The following is a 16,101-nucleotide window of genomic DNA, read 5'->3' as shown; positions in this document are numbered from 1 at the left end:
CTCATAAGAAGTAGGAGATAGAAGAGATAGACATTTGAGTGATAGATAAGTTCAAGTCTTCACATACCTTTTTGTTGATGAAGTTCCACGGTTCCTTGAGTATATCTTCTTCGTTGTATGATGAATCACCATGAAGTCCTTGAGCTCAACTACACTTTTCTATCCTAGTCCGAGACTTAGCTATGTAGGCTAGAAATCAAGACTCATAGTTTTGATCACTAACATTGACAAACATGCTTGAGATAGCAACGCATGCAAGGTCGACCGAGCTATGCTCTAACATTGTGAAAATAGAGAAATCCAAAATTCCACTAGTTTCTAAATTTTTTGAATTTGGGGCTACTACCGCAATCGATGGATAACATCACGAAACTACCGATTGTTTAATCGGTATATAATAAATATTACGAAACTACCGATTGTGACAATAGAGAAACGCAAAATTCCATTAGTTTTTGAAAATATTGAATTTGGGGCTACTATCACAATCGTTAGAGAATGAACATTATGAAACTACCGATTGTGAAAATAGAGAAATGCAAAATTCCACTTGTTTTTGAAAATTTTGAATTTGGGCCTACTACCACAATCGGTAGATAATGAACATTACGAAACTACCGATTGTATAATCTGTAGATAATAAATATTACGAAACTACCGATTGTGAAAATAGAGAAATCCAAAATTCCACTAGTTTTTGAAAATTTTGAATTTGGGGCAACTACCACAACCGGTAGATAATGAACATCACGAGACAACCAATTACACAATCGGTAGATAATAAATGTCACGAGACTACCGATTGTATAATCGGAAGATAATGAATATCACGAGATTACCGATTGTGTTTATATATTTTAACGGAAAGGTATAACCGCTAGATAAATTACTCTATTATCTACCGATTCTGAGTCGTTAATGGCGTTGAATGCATTCAATTGTCTCTCTAATCAGTATTGAATCTTCAACATGATATTTTTCATGATGTTTCTAGCCTTCTTCTTCATACAAATCCCAAGTTTGTTGTTGATTTAAGAAAAAATGGTTTTCTCCCATTTTTTTTTCTTCTTCTTCTACTCTAAAACCTTAAAACTACAAAACTAAAATAATTTTCCTTTATATAAAATATTACTCCCGATTGTAAACTGAACTACCAATTGTCAAGGTTAAAATTGGCACTATGAAAATATGAGATAAGGGGTGGCTTCATATTAGGTTTGGGTGACCTTATTTTGTTTTATTAGTCTCCCATAATTCTTTCGGTGTCTCCCCTAAAGACGCCAGGCTTTTTATAACCAGAAGATAAACCCTATAAACTCTTTGTTGATCGATGGAGGGATGAGCCATGATAAGAAAAAACTCATTATTGAAGAAGCAAAAAAATTTCATGTGAATGAACTTACTGAGAATGTGCCTGCAAGACCATCCTTTGATAACCTACAACTACCAAATATCAGTGTGCCAGACAATATCATACTTGAAAAGCCTATTCAAGAATATGAAGCCAAACAAGTGATTTGGAGTTTTGGTACTAACAAATCTCCTGGTCCATATGGCTACACCATGGAATTCTTCAAAGCTGTATAAGAGATTATGAAAAGTAATTTGATGGATGTGATGAAGGAGTTTCAGACATCTGGTAAGCTAGGCTGGAGGCTTAGCTGCACAAACATTGTGCTAATCATATATGTGATGGAGCTTGTACTATGCGTAACTTTAGACCAATTAGTCTCATTGAGGGCAGCTACAAGATTATATCCAAGTTACTTGCATAGAGAATGAAGTTGGTTTCATCCATTATCTCTGAATTCCAAGGGGACTTTGTATATGACAGACAAATTTGTGATGGTATACTCATTTCTTCAGAATTAATAGACTTAAGGAAAAGAGACAAGAATCTCAGACAACTGGTGAGGATGGACTTGGAAAAAGCTTTTGATAAAATCAGCTGGGTTTATCTGGATTACGCTCTTGGTATATTTAGTTTTTTTGTTTGTTTGGAGGAACCGGATAAAGTGGTGTTTATCAAAAAGATTTGCATTGACTATTAATGGTACTGACTTAACTTATTCAGAAGTGGTAAGAGAATAAAGCAAGGAGATATCCAATGTCTCCTTTTATGTTTATTATCATGGTGGAGGTTCTCTCTGTAATGACAATGATAAAGAAAGCTGTTTCTATGCAGTTGATTGCTGGTTTTAAGCCCGCAGCTCATGTTAGTGGTATAAATCATCTGCAATGTGTTGATGATTTGGTAGTGTTTTTAGATAATGATGTGGTTCAAGCTCAAAATCCAAAAAAAAACATTTTGTTGGTTTTTGAGCTAATCTATTGGTTTAATTTCAAAAAGAATGCTTTAGTTGCAATTGGAAATGCTGCCAAATGTTGCTGAAGGTGTTGTCATTTTTGGTTGTTCTTTAACTATTTTTCCTATAAAGTACTTGAGCATTTCTTTGGGAAGTAAATCCAAAGCTATTGGCGTATGGGAGACTATTCTGCATATTTTTCAGAAAATGTTGAATACATAACAGAGGAGATATCTTTCGAAAATGAGGTAGGTTGATGTTGATCAAGTAGGTGCTAGTCTTCCAGCATGCTATTGTTTCAGATTTCAGCTTCCATGGAGAAGCGAATAGAGAGAATTATGAGGCATTTTTTTTGGGGTTCCTCAAAGTAGACGGTGGAGAGAAGTTGGGTGGGTTGGGATAAGTGTGCTTATCAAAAAAACAAAAAAAAGGAGTTGGAGTCAAAAAAAAAATTGAGGTTAATGTACAAGGATTTACATGTTAAGTGGATTTGACGATATGTAAAGGAGGAAAATGCATTATGGGGGAAGATTATAAAACACTTTGATGGTTATTCCAAAGATTTTTACTTTAATTCTAATAATAAACCAATAAGAGAAAAATTATGGGATGAAGAGTAGTGCTTGTGTGGAGCAGAATTCTACGATACAAGTGAATAGTAGGAATAAATGCCTCTTTTGGAGAATAATTGGTTGAATGGTCAAGCTCTAAAACTTTTGCATCCCTCTCTTTTCAAAATAAGCAAGAAAAAAGATGTTATTGTTTATGATATGTTAGCCATTAGCAATGATAATAGTTGAAATTTTGTGTTTAGTAGATTACTAAAAGATGATAAAGTTGAAAAGATTGCTTATCTCCTCAGTTTACTTTCAACAGTTGACATTAGCAGTGCGAGTGATCAAAGAATTCGGCGCACACGAGGTAAAGGATTCTCTGTGGCAGAATGCTACAAATCTCCGGAAGAAGATGTGATTATCATGTTCCCTTACAAATGCATTTGGAACCCAAGAATCCGGAAAAGGTAATATTTTTCATTTGGATTCTTTGCTATGAGTCTGCTCCTACCATGGACTTTTACAGAAACATAATTGTGATAAATGGTTGTCTCATATGCAAAAAAACCGTTGAATCAAACCAACATGTCTTCCTTCATTGTGACATCGCAAGGTCAGTCTGGCATTATATTTTGAGGTTTTACAATGTGCATTGGGTTTTTCATAATTTAGTACTATTTCGGAACGGAGAAAGAAGAAACGTAATGGTCTCTCTATAACTAGCAGAATTTTGGATATTTATCCTTTTACTATCTGGTGGGTATTATGGATTGAAAGAAATGCAAGACGTTTTAACGGAAAACACAAAACTTTGGATTTAATTAAAAACAGTGTGAAGACTTTGACCCTTAATTGGTGGATGGATACTGATATTTTTCATGGCTATTCGATAAATACTGTATTGCATAATTGGGATGCAGTCATGAGATAAGGCTTTGCCTCTTTTGTTTTTTGGTGGTATTTATTTCCAGACTTCTGTCGGTTTTGTATTATTTCTTTTTTGCTTTATAAATTCAGATATAATGAGTTTGTTTTTGTATTTCTTTCGAACTCTATCATTGTCTTAGTGGTGAGTTGTTTATAATCTATATGCCATTTTTTAGTAAAAAAAAAGGGCCTTAAAAGGTTGTTTTCAATATGTGAAAGAATACTTTAATCTCTCATGCGTGTGCAATGCCTGTGTGGTTTAAGTCATGTCATAAGGGTAGGCTAAGGTTTGGCCACAATCCTATCATATGCTCCAAATTTCCGTAAATTGGCATTACCAATTCAAAATTTTACTTAAAATACATATTTTCTTCGTAAATTGGCATTCCCGAATTTAATAACATTAAAAGATAATTAAATTTTCTTTTGACAAATTTATTTTGTTCGATTCCTTTTAATTAATGGTATTAATTGTCACCATTGTGTCTTATTGGATACAATAAACTAAATAACTAGTAACTAATTGCATAAATGAGTATAAACTAGCACATATATTGCTTCAGATGATTCGATACAAGGTGTCAGTCAGCACCTTGTATTGAATCATCGTTGGGAATAGAATTTCTGAGGAATAGAGGATTGCATCTTGTTGGTTTTCAACGGTTGTCTCCACATATCTTTTGTTGATGAAGTTCCTCTGAGTTCTTCTTCTGGTTGGGAATAGACTTTCTGAGGATAGATAAGTTTTTGTCTCCACATACCTTTTGTTGATGAAGTTCCTCCGAGTTCGTCAGTAGATCTTCGTCTTCAGTTGTAAGCGCCGTGAAGTCTAAAGCTGAACTATACAGTCTATCATAGTCCGAAACTCCTATACGTAGACTAGAAATCAAGGCTATAGTTTTGATCAACTAGACTTGAAAAACAAGCTTGAGATGGTAACGCTTGCGAGTTCGACCGAGCAATGCTCTAACACTAAAGGACAACTATTTTCATGTATCAACATTAGTCCCCTTACTATTGGGTTAATTTTAAAATAACCCGATAGTCATATTACATTCTGTCATACTTCTCCTTTTCCTGATGGCCAAGTCCCCAGCGGGTTCCTGAATCGCCCTTACTCGACTGCTAGTCTAGTTCTAGTATCCCGAGGTCTTCGATGCGATGATTCTTGTCACTGGACTTCCGGCTCGTGAAACTGCTTGACCCTAGCTTTCATGTTCTGCATTTTGATCGCTGTCTCTTGATGATATCACTTCAGGATCCTCACCGCCCATTTGGATTGCGGTACGCCTTGACATGCATTGGTTGATATGTACGATCACTGCGTCATTTACGGTGGTCCTTAGTCTCGTAACCATTCTTAATTTAGCATTCATCCTTTTGATTACTTGTCTCCTCTCTCACCTGCTTTCTACTCAAATGTCACACCTTCATGGTTACGTTTTAACTTTAGCGCCAATACCTGCATTGGCCATGGATTTGGATAAATGTGACGAACTGGCACGGTTGTTACTTGTGAAAACCGAGGTGGACATGCTTCGGGAACAAAGGAGGGTGGATAGGAATGCTATGCGTGCCAGGTTTGATGAACAATATGACACGTATCAGATTTCTCGGAGGGTTCAAGAGTATGGGAACGTGACTCTTGAGTTTAACGCATGCTAGATGATACCGTTACGTCTCGCCATGCAGATGACCAGCTATTCAGAGAATCCGTGATAATGACTGCTATCATAGACCACGCTATAGCAGACTGACGTCTTCATATAACTGAACAAGCTACACCGCAACTTCATGGGTATACCTTGATTCTGGCGGCGTGTCCGCGCTTATATGTTCCATTATTGTTTATGGATTGATTTATATGATTAAATTATTTTCGGCTAAGAAAATCTGTGTCAATTTATTAACTTACGATTTGGTATCTTCTTTATTGTTGGGTATCAAGTGTTTTTGCTTAACGAAATTCGGTGCGATTGCGGTGTTGTAATGTTTATATTTGTTTCAATTGCTCCGCCTAATAAAAATAATTGCAAGTCAATTTATTTTGGTTTGTATCTATTGTTTTTGGCTTAACAAAAATTACGGGGTCATTTGTTTAATCCATTTGATTCCGGATAAGAGAAACTAAGTTAATTCTGATCTTAGCTAGACTTATCAATTAAATATTCAGTTATTCAAGTATAATCGAATGGCTTGACAAGAAAAACTAGTTGACTAACCTAGTGTTTGTCTTGTCTAAAGGGAAAAATCTAAGTTATTTTATTAAATAACTAGAACCTGATGAGAAAAATAGAGTTAATTCTGATCTTTATTTTGGTTTTGTCAAAACAATCGATTGTACACGCACAATCGGTTCAACAATATAATTAAGTATCTTAGTCGATTTGGACTATAGAGAAAATTCCTTCGGTCAATTGTTTCCTTGATAACATATTAAAACTATGTTACTTTTGTAGTTTCGGTTTTAATACGTTATCTAAAATTGTATGTGAAACCTTCGTGCTTAACTCTTATAGGTTGTACAAGTCTTATAGATTTGTAAGATCCTTTCGGTTTGTCCTTTATTTGCTCAAACCTTTGTCATTTTGTGACAAAAAAGGGGATAAATATGTGAAGTAAACAAGTGATTTTTTAATCACTAGGAAAGGACATTTGTGCTTAAATGTTATATCTAACGTAAGAGTAAATCATAGACTAAGGGGGAGACATATATCATCATGTTGTGTAGTATCTCTGACTATAAAAGGGGAATAACAAAGATGTTCGGATTGAATACTTACCTAGCTTTCCTTTAGAGGGAGAAAAAGATTTTGTTATTTAAATGTCAACAACGACATTTATTTATTTAATATATACAGGTTATTGTGTTGTTGAAACTTGGAATCAAGTGTATGAAGAATGAGTTATTTTCTATTTCATTTGGCTCCATATGTAATAAGAGTTTTGTCGCTAAAATTGACAAAGGGGGAGATTGTTAGAGCATAGCTTGGTTGAACCCACCAAGTATTGGTATGTCAAGTTTGGTTATCATATTTTAGTATTTGAACTCACCAAGCGTTGGTATGTCAAGGTGGGTTGTCATATTTTAGTATCAGCACTCATCTAGAGTCGTTCGATTAAATACTAGAGTCAAATTCGTTTAAGTTACACTAGAAAGTCTAGGAATGTTGAGACATACAAGTATTACTCTGAAGACCTGAAGAATGACAAGAAGTAACGACTACAACGACGACATCATCCATCCACTTAACGTTAGTAATATTGACTTGAACTTGTTTCAATTCCTAATAAATATCTTTCAAGTTGTGTTATATTGAAAACATAACATGCGAAGCTGTATATACTGTATATAATACTCAAGTAGAGCGACATGATCATAATAGTATGATCATAGTATTATGGAATTATACTACAAAGTATAACGCTTATCTTTTGAACTTCGTAGATATGACATCGACATAATCTTGTATATAGTTTTATGATTATGTGTATGGGTGTATGGTGAAGATTTCATCCTAGGAAACAATGATTTACATTTGGTTAAAGGAAGTGCGTTTGTTAACTTGTTTCATGAATCGAAAGGGAAATCAATAGGTACATTGGTCCGGATATTAATTGCATATTCGTTGGATGACCAATATGTGTGAGTTAGTAGCACCCATATTAACTCGGGTTATGTATCTTGGTATACCCGATCACAAATACCTAGATTTATGATTTGGTATGATCGGTTCTGGTAATTGGTGTAACCGATCCTAAGCAATCACCATGAGATGGTATGATCGATCCTTGTAATTGATGTGACTGATTTTGGTAATTGGTGTGACCGATCATAAGAGGTTGTGTGGCCGATACTTGTAATTTGTATGACCAATCCTAGTGACTGGTATGACCGATCACAAGTAGGTACCATGTTTAGGTAGAATCGATCCTAGTGATTGGTATAACCGATCAGAACCCATATATGTGACTTGGTAGGACTGATCACAACTAACCATTGTGACTTGATATGACCGATCACATAGTAGTCTTGGAATTATGGTAGAACCAATTCTAAACTTGTTTGAAAGTGTGGTAGAATCGATTCCAAGATGCAAATCTGGTTTTCCATGACTTACATATTTTCTTCATGAAGTTGTGTAGTTACGGAATTAGGGTTTGTAGTGCATATATATATATACTTTGAACACGAGCATTAACTCTTATCATTTATTTTTCAAAGATATTCTTTGGTACTCAAGGTGATCCTGTAACCGAAATAAATAAGAATCTTTTATTTAAGGTTTTTGGTTTTATATGCTTTAGTTACCAGCAAATAACGCATAGCTCTAGAGAATAAAAATCGGTAATGTGCATTTACTAATTGGAGATTTTCTATTGAGAGGTTTCGAAAATATTGGAATTAGGAAAACCGAATTTTGCCATTCATTGCATACCTTGAGAATATTTTCGGTTTTGGAAATTCCTTGATGTCCAAACAACCTTGGTCTATAAATACCTAAGTTTGCATTTCTAGCAAACTATCCTAAGAGCCAGGTAAACTTCATTTCTTGTTGTTTCTGGTGGAGCCGTCTATTCGGAGAGGAAAGTATCCTAATTAGGTGAAATTTCTTACGACTGCTCGTTTAAAGACTTATGTGGGATCAAGAATCTCTACGAGTACCGTTGATAGGAAACTAGATAATTGTAGCATTATTAGTGTTAGAGCACTGCTCGGTCGAACTAGCAAGTGTTGTTATCTCAAGCTTGTTTGTCAAGTTTAGTTGCCAAAACTATAAGTCTTTATTTCTAGTCTACTTATAGCTATGTCTCGGATTAGGAAAGAATGTGTAGTTGAGCTTTAGACTTCACGACGTTCATCGATTGAAGACGAAGAACTACTAAGGGGAGCTTGTGGAACTTCATCAACAAAAGGTATGTGGAGACTTGAACTTATCTATCACTCAGAAGTTTATTTCTATTCTATCTCCTATTGAAACAAAAGCCGTAAAACTATATAGACTTTATTTTATACACATTTGATATTTCAAGCTGAGTTTAACTCGCTTACATATTTCTCAAAATATGTGCTGGTAAGCTTTCGCTTTAACCAAGTCATCTTTATTCTTGACGAAAGTCAAAAAATGATCATGTGAAAATCGCCTAGTAACATCTTACATGATTTGTGTGAGACAATCATTTGATGTAGACTCAGAATGTTTCGTATTGATCTATTGATCACTTGAAAAAGCTAATAGCTTGTGAGACAACTATTCCCGTCTTCCAAGAATGTTTCAACTATTAACATGGAGTTTAGGACAATTAACCATTGATTGGACATAGCACAGTATGCATACTTGTATGCTAACTGTTGCAAGTTATTCAAAGTCTGGGAATCATAGTATGCATACCCGTATGCATACCGGCTGAAAGGTTCAAGTCCGGGAATTCAACTGTGGTTGGTCGTATACGACAGTATGCGTATCCGTTCGCATGCTGGCGAACCCAGACCAAGTCCGGAACTCTAAGTATGCGTACACGTTTGCATACTTGAGTGGGTTAAGTTCTAAAATCGGTTTGTTCATGAACAAATACATTTATATAATAAGGAATGCAATCTTTTGCAAGCCGTGGCTATAATGTTCATGAATTGATTCAAGTGAATCAAAATCGATTTTGCTTCAGTTGTGTCTTGTATACTTCTATGAGAATATAAACAATTGAATAACTCCATAACTAGTTTCAGTTGAGTCATTTAAATTAGTTGTGATTAAGATGAACAAGGTTGATATGAAAGTGTTCATATGGCTAACTTCCGTTAACTATTGTTGATCCAACCATGTGCACACGTTTGGGTACTGTTACTCATACCTAAATGAAGTCACATTTCATTTGTGTATAACAAGCTAATGGTTGAAATATATTAGCTTGACTCTAATCAGGTTTTCATCTAACTATGAATATTGAATGCTTTGTTACCAAGGTAGCATTGATTTCAAACCCTAATTTGAAGACTATATAAGGGAAAACTCTAGCAACTGGGAAACCTAATACCCACACCTCATGTGTGATACTAGTTGCGACTAGAGTCGATTCTCCTTTAACCTAGGTTTTTCCTAAAATAATTATAGGTTAACGACTTAAAGACTTCATTGGAATTTTGAAGCCAGACCCAATTATTTTCTCTGTAGTTGCGTGTTCTGATCTTACTTTGTTATATCGTGTTGATTACTATCTTCTCTAATATTTGCTCGAGATTTAATCTCCTATAGGTAAGATAAAAAGTAGTCACAAACATCTTTGTCTCATCATTTGTGATTCCACAATATCTTGTTTCGCTTTCATGCGATTAAGATTATTGTGAGGTGATTGATATTACTAGGCTGTTCTTTAGGAATATAAGACTGGTGTATCAATTGGTTCCTGTTCACCTTGATTTATCAAAAGACGGAACAATACTCATAGGTATATCTGTGGGAGACATATTTATCTATTCAATAGACTTTTCTGTGTGAGACAGATTCGTTTATCGAATCTTCGACTTTGGGTCGTAGCAAATCTTAGTTGTGGGTGAGATCTGTTAGAGCATAGCTCGGTCGACCTCGCATGCGTTGCTATATCAAGCATGTTTGTCAATGTTAGGGATCAAAATTATGAGTCTTGATTTCTAGTCTACATATCTAAGTCTCGGACTAGGATATAAAAGTGTAGTTGAGCTCAAGGACTTCATGGCGATTCATCATACAACGACGAAGATCTACTCAAGGAACCGTGGAACTTCATCAACAATAAGGTATCTGGAGACTTGAACTTATCTATCACTCAAAAGTCTATCTCTTCTATCTCCTACTTCTTATGAGACAAAAGTCGTATGCTATATAGACTGGATCATACACATTTGATATTTCGATCCGAGTATATTTTGCCTATCAATATCTCGAAATCATGTGTTGGTAAAGCGTTTCGCGTTGATCAGGTTTATCTTCACCTAATGACGAAAGTCATAATGTTTCAATCACTTTGAAAATCGCTTTGACGACAAATAGTGTAACAACTACATAACGTCCTCTAAGAATGTTTCAATGGTTGGAATGAGAGTTTAGGTCTATATAACCAATGATGGATATAAGCATTGTGTGGTAACGCATATGTGCATAAGTCCTATTCCTTAATCTGAAGTTTGCGAACTTTGTTGATTGAGAGAAACCGGAGGAATTGGCATTGCCAAGTCCGCGAACCGACGGAAGTTCTCCTACCGAGAATTTCTGCTGGGATTTCCAAAAACTCGTTTGCGTGTTTAGTCCGCGAACTGGCGGAAATCTCTTTGCCGAGATTTTCTGCTGAGTTTGGAAAACTCTGTCGGTTGCCTTAGGTCTGCGAACTTGTTTGCGAACTTGAGTGGGTTATGATCCAAATATGTGCTCTGAACATGAAACTTAAATTACTAAGGAATGCAGTATGCAAACCGTGGCTATAAAGTTCATGAGATGATTCGAATCGAATAGAATCATCTTTGTTTCAATTGTGTCTTGTGTAGTTACATAAGATATCATAGCAATTGAACAACTCTCTAACTAGTTCATTTGAGTCAATTCAATTAAACTAGTTATGGTGAAGAAGAACAAGGTTAATATGAAATGCTCATATGGTTAACCTTTTGGGTTACTATGTTGAACCAACATACACGTACACGTTTGGGCATGATTTTTACAAACCCAGTAAACGTATATCTCAATTGTGTTTGACAAACTAAGTTTTCGATCTAACGGTTGAGAAATATTGGCTTGAATCTAAATCAGGTTTTCATCTAATGGTAAATATTGATTGATTTGTACCTAAGGCAAAACCCTGATTTGAAGGATATATATAGGAGACATCTAGCATTGGGCAAAACTAATCCCCACACGTCTGTGTGATACTAGTGCGCTCGCTAGAGTCGATTCTCCTCTAACCTTTGGTTTTCTTCTCTAAAGACAGGTTAATGACTTAAAGACTTCATTGGGATTGTGAAGCCAGACCGATAATACTTTTTATCGTAGTTGTGTGATTTGATCTTGCATCTTCTATCGTATGAGTACAATCTTTGATTGGCTTGAGATCGTGAGAGTTCCCCGATAGGCAAGATAAAGAAGTCACAAACATCTTCGTCTCACTGTTTGTGATTCCTCGACGTCCTCTTGTTTATACAAGTAAGACTGTTGAGAGGTGAATGATTAATCTAGGATGTTCTTCGGGAATATAAGATAGGATTATCAATTGGTTCCTGTTCACCTTGATTTCATATCATAAGACGGAACAAAAACCTAGGGTTCTTCTGTGGGAGACAGATTTATTGTTTGATAGACTTTTCTGTGTGAGACAGATTTGTTTATTATCAAGTTTGCGATTTTGGGTTGCAGCAACTCTTATTTGTGGGTGAGATCAGCTAAGGGAGTCAAGTGCGCAATGTCCTGCTGGGATCAGAGGCGTAGGGAGTACAACTGTACCTTGAATTAGTGGGAGACTGATTGGGGCTCAACTGTAGTCCACTCCGAAGTTAGCTTGGAGTAGGCTAGTGTATGTAGCGGCTTAGTATAGTGTGTATTCAATCTGGACTAGGTCCCGGGGTTTTTCTGCATTTGCGGTTTCCTCGTTAACAAAACTTCTGGTGTCTGTGTTATTTCTTTTCCGCATATAATTGAAATAATACAGGTTGTACGTTAAAGATCATCAATTGGAAATCCTACCTTTGGTTGTTAATTGATATTGATTGATCCTTGGACATTGGTTTTTGGTACCGTCCATGTATTCCTTGTGTTTGATTAGTACTAGCTGATTTCTATTAGCTTGAGTAATATCAAAAATAAGAGAGAGATATTAACTCATTGAGATACTTTTATCTAGATTGAGTCTGACTGTTTAGTTGATTCTCTAGTAAAGTATTTCGGAGTTAGTCCATACAGATTGCTAAGCGAAATATTGGGTGGTGTTGTTAAACCCCCGCTTTTTCAATTGGTATCAGAGAAGGCATACACGTTTAAGACCTTACAAGTCTGTGTTTGTAGCGATCTGACTCTATGGAAAAGAGTGCTATCTCTGATAAACGCGTCACCAGTAATAAATATTCTCTCTCGTCTAAATCTATTAAAGAGAAAAAAATTTCAATCTCGAATATAGAAAAACCTTGTGGTTCGACGAAACATACAAACAATGACATAAGTGTTCCTGATTACCCTTCGAAAGAGACCTTCTCTTCTAATGAATGGGATGCAGCTGAAGAGAGTAAATTGATTCTAAATCTTGTTAGAATTCAAGTTGTTAGAATGAATCAATTAAAACACCATGTCAATGTTCTTCTTGATATTGTAAGAGATTGCAAAGTCCATGGCAACGCTGAAGATCAGTCTTCATGCTTGACTCTTGAGGCCAACCTCGAAAAGGATGCCTTGGATATTGAACGCCGTTTGAATAACCTCTCCATTCAAGGATGTTCAAATCAATCTAATGTACTAAGAACTTCTGATACTTTACATTCAAAAGTAAATACAGATGTTCCTAATGTTTCCTCCAATCATGAACTTGAGACATTCTATAAAAGAGACAATTCTTCTGACGATGATATTAAAACTACTTCCTCCAATCATTCCTATGATCAAAAGGTATGTCTTGTTTGTGAGACCAAGAGTTCTGTTAGACAAAAGAGAAACTCTAAGTTGAATAAAGACTCGTTAGTTCAACTTCAACACACCCTAGATTTGATTCTCAAAGGTGTGACTGACATCCGCATGATTGAGCCAATTGGTTTTCGTACCTATCCTGTGTATGCAACCAGGAAAGTCAGTACAGTGAGTTCCTCCAATGTTCAAGGGTAGAATAGACGTCTTAATAAACATCGTCCTAAGGAAGTTCAACGGCTTGTCTCTAAATGCAATATTGTTCCTGTTGATAAAATCATTCCAAAAGAAAGGAAATTTGATAAGACGAGAAAAGATATTAAAGAGATAATTGTAAGATACAAAGAGCTTGCCAACATATTATCTTCTTTCTCATGTCAAACAGGATCCCTCTCTAAGACTAAGAGGAAAACAAACTTAACCAAAGACATAAACCTCTTAATGAGCCTGTGGCTCGCACTTGTGCTAATTAATCACAGATTCGAGAGCTTACTCATAAAAAATCTTGTTGAGTAAGTTGTGCTAAAAACAGGTATACTTGTTGCTTGCGTCTGTTAAGTTAAGATACTTTCTTATCGTCAGTAGCTAAACTTGTGTTGACAGATCCGCTAAGATCAAGTATTGGTTAAGTCAAAAGAAAATGTTGCATATAGTCTTAATTTTTGCTTTTAGTTCCTGTTTTCAAATGTTTAAAAGACTTTATTTCTTGGGTATTTGTTGTACTCGAACGGATTCCGTTCTGACCCGAGTTAACAGTTTAAATGAAACCCTAAATTGCTGTCCCCAAGGATAAAATATCCAAACTCTAGGGTTTCAAGTCTCGTACGTGAACTTCTTGTGGTTTTTGTATTTTCAAAGAATGTCTTCCTCCTCTTCTTGCTACGGTGGTTTCGCAAAAGGATTTCTTGACAAAAAAGTTGAGGTTGATTTCAAGAGGAAGAGAACACTTGTATATGAAGATCATCCCAATGCTTCATGCTTCCTTGCTTATAATCATGAAGATGTTGAGAAGGATGATATGATCTCTGCTGAAGTTGTTCATGACTTTCTTAAGTACTTTGGGGAAGTAAAACAACAGCTTGTTGATACTCTAAAAGGTCTTGATACGGTGAAAACTGAGTTGGAAAAGGTTGTGTCTGACCTTGGTCTCATAAAATCTCAAATCAATGATCTTCGTAAAGAGAATAATCTCTCTGATGAAGCAGAGAAGGCTGTCGTTCACAAGCCTGAAGACTCCATGTCTTGTGAGGATCCTGTACTGCCCATATCCCTATTCGCTGTCAGGGAAACGATGGAGTCTGATTCTCTTTAGCTTGTCTTATTTGATACCTAGTATGTCTTCTTTTTGGTTTAGTTGGAAGAATAACTAGCATTTTGAACAACGAAGATTGTGACTACACATAATTATTATTTTTTTCATCTTCTTGTGTTATTTTTTAGGCTTATTGGTTTTAAATTTTAAAAATATTTGGAGGATGATGTTATTGCAGTATTAATCTGTTTGATTTTGAAGTATTGCAATATTTTTATGGGATATGTACTGTTCGCGTCCTTGAACTTGAAGGTCCCATATGTTGTCAAAAGTAAAGTCGTTCATAAATTGGTATTCGTATTGATGAAAGGACGAATGGACTTTTGACAAATACAAAAGTTATACCTATGCAGTCATTTATTTGATGGAAAATAGGGTAAAATCTTTTGTGTGACAAGGATAAAGTCTATTATGTCATTATGCAAATAGTGATGGAAAAATAGAATAGATCCTTGTATGTGTTCCACAATAATGATCATCACTGATCCATATCTTATACATTACCGTGAGGCTCCGTAATGTGTCTTATATCGAGCACAATACAACTAAGTTGATTACTTTGTGATTAACTTTGTTGGTTGTTCCGTAAGGTACTTTATGTCGAGCATCTTTGAAATAAATTAATCATCTTGGTTGGTTATTTAGTTATTTGCTCCGAAAGTTTTCTTTTGTTGAGCAACACATTTGACAATTAAATTGATCACTTCTGTGATTAGTTTGGTTGTTTTTTCCAATTAGATTAATTATAGGTTCTCTTGTAATTAGTCTAGTTGAGTTTTCATATATTCCACAAGTCCTTGTGTTGAGTATATGAACGGCTATACTAATCATGCTCTATTGGTTAATGTAGTCGTATATTCCGTAAGGTTTTTCTTATGTTGAGTATGTGAACGATTAAGTTAGTCATCTCTGTATGATTATCTTAGTCGTAGCTCCGTAAGCTTACTTATGTTGAGCACAATCAATTAAATTGATCACTTTTGTGGTTTGATTTAGTTGTGTATTCCAATTAAATTAATCATGGGTTTACTTGTGATTAATTTGATTTAGTTTTGGATATAGAAAATCATTCCTATGGTTTTTGGTGTCCAATTAAAAATCCTTCTTTTCCTTCGAAATTAAGGTCGCTCTTGTTGTTCTTTCGGGAATGACATCAAATGGGGGAGAGTACTTCTGAACTTGTGCTTAATGGCAATATCTTGCGGGGTGTGCGGCTGTGTAATTTTATAGGGGTTATCTTGTATCTTAAAACTCCTTGATGAATGCATTTAGCTTCGACGTTATAATTGCATCTAAATTAAGTTGGTATGTATTTTTTCTTTTAGTTTATGAAACGTCTCTTCTCGGAAATTTCATTAGGATCCCGT

The sequence above is a fragment of the Papaver somniferum genome, chromosome 3, assembly GCF_003573695.1.
Source record: "Papaver somniferum cultivar HN1 chromosome 3, ASM357369v1, whole genome shotgun sequence".
NCBI classification, from domain to species: domain Eukaryota; kingdom Viridiplantae; phylum Streptophyta; class Magnoliopsida; order Ranunculales; family Papaveraceae; genus Papaver; species Papaver somniferum.
The sequence above is the reverse complement of the archived record's forward strand: the minus strand, read 5'-3'. Positions refer to the sequence as shown.